Genomic DNA, 9,458 nt, shown 5'->3' on the forward strand with positions numbered 1-9,458 from the left:
TATGCATGTATATATCTTGCGATTAAGATCAGATCATAGGAGAATGAGATAAATTGGCATAATCATCATGATCCATTGTTTGCTTATGGATTTGATATATACTAAGATCCGATCATAGTTGAAACTTGCACCTATGTATTGCTTGGAAACATTTTATTGTACATCCCATAACCACATTCCCACTCATTCAAAATGATGATCAGAAATTTCTAGTGCACAAGTTTATACCAGACCTTCAACAAATAAAAGCTCAATCTTAGTGACATCATTTCATACCTTTTATTTTCAAGATGATCTCTTGTTATTTGCACAAGGTCCCACTACTGCAATAACAATTAATCGAGGCGTTTTGTGCAACCGCCTCGGAACCAAGGTCACGGTAAATGACCTATTTTCTGAGGTGGTTGCATGCCCGCCTCAATTAATCAAATAAAAAAATTAAAAAAAGCCCATCGATGAGCCCGCTAAGCTCATTGCCGCTGCTGGCTGGCCGACACGCGCCGCCGCCGCAGACCGTGCAGCCACCGCAGGGAGGGGAGGGAGGAGCCGCCGCCGTGACAGAGGAGTGAGGAGAGGAAGAAGGGAGGGAGAGGAGATGACAGTCCAAACCCTCACTCGGGTATATATATGGAACACTGGTAATGGACTTTCTGGGTTACTTTGGACCTCGATATTTTCTGAGACAGACCCTATAAGGTGCCCGCCTTGGTTAATCAATTAACCGAGGCGTTTGGTTTAAAATAACCGAAGAGTGCCCATCTCGGTTAGTCCATTTTGAGAGGCGTTTTTTAACCACCTTGGTTAATCGATACCATTAATTGAGACGGTTGTAGTTGTTCCTGTCCGCCTCAGAGGCATTTTAAAAAGGTCGTGGTAAATCATTTTCTATAGTAGTATCCATATAATCTAATTGGGCTGACTACTACTTTGGGTCATATCCCATGTGGCCCAAACATGTCGGACACATGTATCCAAGCCAATACGTATCTTTTTTTTTGTACGGCTGGAAACACATCTGGGGCGTATTCGTATCCGAAATGTTTTGGATACGCGATACGCCACCCTATAGGAGTATCCGTGTAACTGAGCTAGACATCTCAGTCTGATCCAACCTCCAGCGGAGATCATCACATCACATTGACACCGATCCGATCAGCCAAAAGGATGGTTGGGTTCACGGCGAGCGCTTTGATGGGGGTTCTTGAGGTGCTCCTCGGCAACCTCTCTTCTATGTTGTCGCCAGAGTTTGACAAGATAAAAAATGTACATAGTCTGATTGAGTTTCAGCGAGATGAGCTTGTTAGCAGCATGAGCACCACCCTCGAAACCATGTATGAGTCTGAAGAATAAAGCCCTCAAAAACAGAAGTTTGGATGAACTAGTTTTTATTTTTTGTGAAACAGTTTGGATGAACCAGTTGAGAGAGCTATGTTATGACATCGCGGATCGTATCGAGAAGAACTTCATGCTCCTCAGCCAAAATAGCACCAGTGATGGATTCATCAAGAAATTATTAAATATGGTCACGGGCGGAAAAAAGCGCTATGACATTGGTAATAAGCTTAAAGAACTCAAGGAACATGCACTAGAGATCAGCGATCGGCGAAATCAATATAAGATGGATACCTCTACCTCCTCTGCAAAGTCTGTGGGCTGATTAGCTTGGGCTGTTTGAAGAGGCTGAGAAACTCGTGGGCGTCAATATCCAAAGGGTCGAGATTGTTATGCTGCTCGATAACGACACCAATGTGTGCCCACAGACAGTGGCAGATCTCTGCACTTTGGAGGGCACATCTCCCTTCTCCTTCCTCAAGCCCTCTTCCCTCTTCTTCTCCCTCCTCCTCTCCTCTTGTTTCCATGAAGTTCTTGGGAGTAGGGGCTTGAGCCCCCCCAGCCCACATAAGGTTCTGTCAATTGTTGGCTCCGGAGGATTAGGCAAGACAACTCTTGCTAAGCATGTTTTCAACAAGATCATAAATCAATTTGACTGCGCAACCTTTGTCTGTGTATCCAAAAATTATAATGTCGAAAAGGTTCTCACGGATGTACTCTTGCAATTTTCTAAAAGTGATAGCTTCTTTACACAAGATCAAAATAAAGAGACCGTAAGGATGCAGGAGGCTTTTCATATGGGAAAATTATACGGACTACTACAAAAAATGATTTATTATAATCTTTTTAAAACATCTGTGAGGCGGGCAAGAACTGCAACCACACCTCAGTTAATAGTATCGATTAACCGAGGCAGCCATTTTTTATTAACAGAGGCAGTTAAAAAATAGTCTCTCAAAATGGATTAATTGATTTTGAGATTAGCAAGTACACACTACGTGAATCGGCTTAGGCACACAGCAAATCCCAAAAAGCACACGACAAAATTTTTACTATGTATTGCATATGACAAAGAGCACACGACAAACACCGGACGAACAAAATGTAACACTCCAAGTGTTAATCATCTATAATTAAATTTAATCACAGCCTAGTTTTAAACTTACACGATAAACCACAAGATAAAAAATTTTCTGTCAGCTCGGGCCGGATCGGTTTGACCAGTGTGAGCAGCCGGTCAGATCGGTTGATCCGGATGGCCCACAATCATTAAAACAGGAAGCATCTCACTCTCTCTCCCTCCCTTACAGCTCACTCCCTCTCCCTCACGTCACTCCCTCTCTTCCTCTCTCACTCACTGTGCCCTCCCTCTCCCTCACGAGCTTTCCCTCTCCCCCAAACCTAGACTCCAAATCCTCCACCCAACTCGATCTCAAGGCCAAGGATGCTTCTAATCGGCGTGGGGAACCTTCTTCTCCACGTGCTCCTCCCCGGGGTGCCTTCGATTTTTGAGTTCTTCATGCAAGAAAAGCTCGTTCAAGGTACTCTAACTTGTGCCGCCCCATCTATCTTTCTAGGAGGTTCTAAGTGATTTTATTTGGTCAATCATCTCTGTATGCATCCCTTAACTAGGATCTAAAAGGGTTTCGATTTTGGTTGGGTAGTTTTTCCCCAAGAAGAATTTTTGTTTTTGGGGATTCCTATTTTTGGCTGAAAACGTGCTTATAGGAACTTCCTATCCCATGTCAGAACTTCCGACAAATTAATTCCAATCGGTCAAGGACCCTTTGTCGGAACTCACTCGAAACTTCTGTCGGTGGTCAGAACTTCCGATCAGCATTGTGCAGCAGTACTTGTAAAATGCATAGAAAATTGTAGAAAAATCAAAAAAATGCAAAACTAATTTTGTTAGCTTTGTATCTTCATGCTCTATATCATAAAACCATGAAATGTGTCGTTTGACAACTTTTTGTATGTAGTTTTATTTATGTTTGATAAAATACTTTTCTATAACTTGTTAATTGTATAAATGGAGTTAGGAGTTTGCTAAAACTATAAAACCAGTTTGGTTAACTTTGTTTAGACTCGCGTAAGGTTTAATTAACCTCCGCATGTGTAGTTGTCCATGTTTAGGCAATATTGACCTTGCGCTTATATTGTTGTGCTTTTTACTGCATCGTGTGGACGCGAAGTATGCAGTGTTGGAGCCAAACCACAGGATGGTGTTCGGTAGGCATCTCCAGAAGATGGAAGCAACCGAAGACCCGACCTAAGGTCGGAAGGGCCCAAGACCTTGATAGCTTTAACACTAACTAAGTGTTACCCTCAAACAAGTCCCGGTGCATGACCTACTATTTTAAATATATATATATATATATATATATATATATATATATATATATATATATATATATATATATATATATATATATATATATTACTTGTGCATTATGTTTCAGGAGTCGTTTGAAACCTTAGTTGTATGATCTCTAGGTTCCCTTGATCTTATACTTGTATGTATAGGTTGATAGCAGTGCTATGCTTAATAGATCTCGGTAGAAGTCGGGTGATCTCCTGTCACTCGCGAGCTATAGGATAGAAGTCGAGTAATTTCCTGTTACTCGCGAGATATAGGGTATATTTATATTTCAGTATATGAGATACGAAATGCAATATGGAATGAATGAAAATTTGAGACCGGACGAGGAATGATGATGAGATGTAGGTATAGCAGCAGGACAGGGTTCCTCGGTGTCTTAGCCCCGTCTGTGTCGATTGAGGACCGTACCATTGTTGGCCCTGCTGATCATGTTTGAATTGTACTAACCGCATGCTGGGAGTAGGAGGTAGTCGAAACCGGTAAGCCGAGTACTGCCTTGTTTCGAAAGTATTGTTGACGCAAAAATCAACACACTGAAATCCGAGGGCAAGTGTTCGCCAAGCTTCGGAAAGTAGACCAAGCATGCCAGTCAATCTAACCTGTTGATTGACAAGGAGACATAATAAATGTTAATTTCGAGGGTGTATCGGCTGGAGTTCCGAATAGCCCTCACAGGCCGTATCGGCAGGCGATTGCCGATACAGAAGACGACAAAATCGGCTCAATCATCCGATTTGAAATAGACGATCGGCTAGGTCAGGCGATGCGCGCAGGGAGCAGTGTAAAGGCTACGAATGTGTAACCTAAACAACGCTATCAGACAATCACCTGAAATAGATCTAATCGGCTATATGATATTTTTGAATAAAATAATATGATAAGCGGCCGATCAAACGTATTCCAAGATGGATAGATATCGATAAAAACTAAAACAACAGGTAAAACCAATAGAACTAGCATGTATCAATAAATTGTGAATTAATCTAGACGAGATGACAGCGATACGTCCGGAAGTCAAATCCTAAATATAATTTGATAACTTTTGAATAGATCTGAACGAAGCAACAGCGATGCGCCCGGAAGCTAAAGCTCAGATTTACTCGGTAAACGAAAACTTACAAGCAGATCAAGTCGCTCGAATGTGAAGCGTCCTTGATCAACTCGAAAGAACTCGCAGAAAAAGAAAAGAAAAGTGGCGAAGTCGCCGAAAAGTAAATTGCAGGTAAAAAGTAGAGTTTGTTGATTGATCGTGTGATAAACCTTTTACAATGGATGAGGGCACATATTTATAGCCTAGGCTAACTTGACTGACAAGCAAAATCTAACCTAAAAAAAATACTAAGATACATGGACTCTATTTTCTCTTTCTGTAGAAACCTTGCTAACGAAGTCTCCTGCCGATCCGTCCATCTCGGGCCTTCGCATATGCCATATACACGCTGACTTCCATACTCTTTTATTTTCCCTCCACGTGCACTTGACAAGCAAATATCTCCCTCATATATTTAATTATGGAAACCAGCCATAGCTTTGCCTCTTGTTTGTACGTATACATATCTCCCTTGCCGATACATGTTCACGTAATTTCCTTCCTTTAATCCTCTAGCCTCTCTCGTACATGAAGCTTCCTCGGTTTTGATCTGCATACTAATCACCATGATTATTCGGCCAGATTAAGCCAAATAATTCTTATGCTGCTATCCGCACACAAATTCTTGTTAACCTTTTACTTTAATTGCCTTTACGCGTGAATTCCCAACTACCAGACTTCCGGCTTCATCGGCAATAGCTGTTGACTATCGGCTTCCCTATTGACACAAAGAACCGATCACTTCATAATTCAATTTACATCGGATTTATCAAAATCCGGTGTTAACAAGTACATAACTTCTACTCACCCCTTAGGGCGAGTCGAGTAGTCGCGGAGAATTGGGGATGCATGTATTTACTTTTGGTGGTCTCTCGTTGAGCTCGGCTGACTATATGCAGGTGGGGCGGTTCTGTAGTTCGAAGCGGGGAGGGGAATGGTTGGCTCGTATAGTCCGACGGGGCAAATACGTTCCGTGTTGGTTAGGTCCATCTTGCAAGGTTAAATCGGATCGATTCGCCGTCAGTCGCTCTCGGATATAAGCACCTTGATCAACTGCATCACATCGTAGTAATATGATATGGAACATGGATTATATTATATATGTTGATGTCTACTTTAAATTGTGACTTAATACTCTACCATATTTGCTCTAGTTGCTTTGTGCAAAAATTAGATTATGGTTAATCTATATAGAACCTGGAGCTAAAATATTTAAAATAAGGATCCACTTTTATACGCTTTTGTGCAAAATTAACCACCAGCCAAAAGCTTTGCATGTCTAGATATGTGGGCTAAGTATACTCAATAGTCGGGTAAGTCTTGCTGAGTGCTAGTTGCTCAGGGTTTGTTATTTACCCTGTTTCAGGTATAGAAACTAACCAGGATAAACATCGGTGGGCTTGATGTGACGTCCTCACGTCTTTGTAGACTTGGCTTAATTTTATTTAAATTGTTCTCTTAAAGATTTTCATCAGGTCATATTCTCTTCCGCTGTTGTCATTTTCTTTGTAAATTCTACAATAAAATTGTTTTTGTAAATATTTATGTTGTCATCCATTTCGTAAAATTATATCATGCTAGTACCGTCTGCGCTCGCCGTTGTGCGAAACTACTGGTGATGTTTCGATCGGCCTGTGGGTTGAAAACAGGCTGTCAAGTTACGTTTAATTAAGCTAATACGCCTAATGTGTTTAAATGATGACGGTTATGCTTAATTAAGTGTTTTAATTGGTGGATCTGTCACACAAACATCACTCACTTTGTATTATTCCTTAGAGATGGCAAACTTCAGTTCAGAAGGTAAGACCGCATCCACCAAGTTTCTCGTCAACTATCCGGTCCAACTTCTTCTTTCGCCATCTCCTCGGTCGCGTAATTCTTCCAGTCCCCGACCGCCCTGAAATAGACAGAATTCTCTATGGCCAGCTCACCGCCACCACTCGGATCAGTCACCCCCGACAAGTTCACCGGCAGTTTCTTCAGGTTCTCGAAGCTACACAGCCTCACTATCTCCTGCACGACCCACTGCTCTCCTCGGCGCCGGTGAACGGGGCGCCGATGAACTCCACAAGCATCCTCACATGGCTTGCAGGGTCAGCCATCATCTCGTTGTACTTCAAGAAAAGAACCCTGCCGGGCTCCGCCATGCTCCGCTTCCAGTACCCGTAGTGATCTCACACGGGCCCGTAGAGCGAGACCCCCTCGCAGAAGAGCTCGAAGGCCCTGCCGAACTCCGTGAAGAAGTCGGGGTACACCTTGTTGATGTAGTGCCACGTGGACACTAGCACGTCCTTGGGCTCCCGGCAAAGGTAGTAGACGACCAGGCAGCCAAGAGCCGACACGCCGGAGGACAGCAGCTGGTGCAGGAGGTGCGTGCAGAGGAGCCTCGGGGAGGGCAGCGCTTCGAGCTCCGTGACGGGGCGGAGGTGGCGGAGGGGGAACTCGAGGTCGTCCACGTCCGAGGGCGTGCGGGAGGTTGGTGAGCAGCGGGTGGTCGTCGTCGCCGGCGACGGCGTAGTGCGAGCGGCCAGCGATGGCGAAGGCGAAGGCGAAGGCGAGGGCCTTCGTCCCGGACTTGGAGTAGGTGGCGAGGATGATGTCGTCCGGGCGCGGCCGGAGATGAGCTTGCACGAGCGCGGCGTTCTAGCTCGGAGATCTCCGGCCCGAGCCAGAAGCCTACACTAGGTGAGAAACCTTTATTTGTAACGGGCACGAACACCCCCTATGGTAACGGGCAATGCAACCGTTACAGTTATCGGGTTACAAATGATAGGGTAAAGGTAACGGGCGCGTGCCCGTTACCTATTGTTCATATTTGTAACGGTTATTAATCTACGACCGTTATGGAAAGCAGTAACCAGTAACCCAAACTTGCTTTTTTTTGTGGGCCCACAGAGCAACTGAGTAACGGGCAAAGACTAAGGTCCGTTACAAAACCTAAATATTAGTAACGGTTTTCTGTAAACGACCATTACCTATACTTGTAACCAGACTTCCATCCAGGCCCACTGGTCATATTTTGTAACGGAGTTTACTGAAAGGCCGTTACAGGTTTGTCAGGTAGGTAACGGGCTATATCTAAAGACCGTTACCAAAAGCTCACATATGTAGTGCGCTTTGTTCCACGCCCGTTACAAATAAGTGATACCCATTTCAACACCGTCGCTTCCTTGGCCCCACTGGTCAGTTTTGGTAATGGTCCAAACTTAAAGCCCATTACCAAAATGTCTTATAGGTAACTATTGTTGTTTAGCGCCCGTTACAAATACATGTTACCCATGTTTCTTGGGTCTCTTCCCGGGCCCACTGGTCAGTTTTGGTAATGGTTGTTAGAACAAGCCCGTTACCACTGTATTCGATATGTAACGCTCGTTTTTTTATGCCTGTTACAATCTTGTGTTACCCATAATCCAACTGGCGTGTGTTGTAACCTGCTTTAGTTAATGCTCGTTACATATATTTGAGCCACCCCACAAAAATTAGCCTATTTTCTGGCTACATCCTGGAACCGGTCAGGATTTGGCAGCCACCAGCAAACATCACAGATCACACATCAAGCGCGTGGATATATACATCACAGATTATACATCAAGCATATATATATATATATATATATATATATATATATATATATATATATATATATATATACATCACAGATTATACATCAAGCGCATATATATACATCACAGATTACACATCAAGAATGAAAGTTATCTACACAAGTACACATCAAGAATTAAAGTTACATGTTACAAGTTACAAGGTTTATGACTGCAAGTTTAAATTTACAGGTTACAAGTTCCAAGTTCACTGTTTCAGAGCATTTAGAATGAACTCACACGGCATGTGCTGGCTCATCATGGAAGCTGCCCTTTGGGTCGATAATCTCCTTAAGAATGAAATCGCAGAGCATCCGCTGGACCATCCTTAGTGCTCCTTGATCTACTTCTTGGGTAGCTTTGTAATCCTGCATAATACAATTATTGAGAATACAAGTAAAACTCGGTTTCTAAAATCAAATGGAGAATCTGATCAGAGCCAAGGTTGGGTCAGTATATATATACTTACAGAAGCCTTTTTAATGATATTTATGTCACCGAGTAGGTCGTACATGTTCAGTGCAACATAGAATCCACACGACAAGCTACCCGACGGCTGTTGAGTGCACTGCATGAAGAAGATACCAAAATGACACAAGTTAAGGCAGTACCAAATATATATATGAAGGCACCCAAAAAATCCTTGCTCTTACCTTGATATCTGTCTTGTGCGTGAGTTTAGGTTTGGTTTTTGAATTTTTTTTCATCTTTGTCTCCATGTGCTCTGAATAGGCCCTGCATGATCAGCAATATCCATTAGAAGCATTAAGAGATAGAATTTGTGTGATCTAAACCTAGAATCTACTTACCAGTTCACAATAGTTACTACATCCTTGAACTTTCACAATGGAAAATTTTTAGCAGAATCCAAATACCAAACAACATTCCACTTCATAGCAATGATCACTAGTACCCAGTGGCTACCAGTGTTGTAGGCACCCACCACGTAGTCGTGATTCATAGCCCTTTTAATTACTGTTATCACATCTTTGGACTTGTATTGAACGAGTGTGGCTGAGAATATCTGTGGGTCCAAAAACCCAACATTGCAGTG

General features: G+C 42.9%; 1 long non-coding RNA gene and 1 pseudogene across 1 annotated transcript; both read right to left on the minus strand.

Moving 5' to 3' along the window:
• Positions 1–6,595: 6,595 nt before the first annotated feature.
• LOC120713528 lies at positions 6,596–8,019 on the minus strand (annotated as a pseudogene).
• Positions 8,020–8,462: 443 nt separating this feature from the next.
• On the minus strand, positions 8,463–9,100 carry LOC120639256. Its single transcript, XR_005661338.1, has 3 exons — positions 9,058–9,100; positions 8,874–8,972; positions 8,463–8,772 (listed from the first exon to the last, which is right to left on the minus strand). It is a non-coding gene; the product is annotated as an uncharacterized LOC120639256 (long non-coding RNA).
• Between the last annotated feature and the right edge of the window lie 358 nt (positions 9,101–9,458).

This window comes from Panicum virgatum, chromosome 6K (assembly GCF_016808335.1).
Source record: "Panicum virgatum strain AP13 chromosome 6K, P.virgatum_v5, whole genome shotgun sequence".
Lineage (NCBI taxonomy): Eukaryota > Viridiplantae > Streptophyta > Magnoliopsida > Poales > Poaceae > Panicum > Panicum virgatum.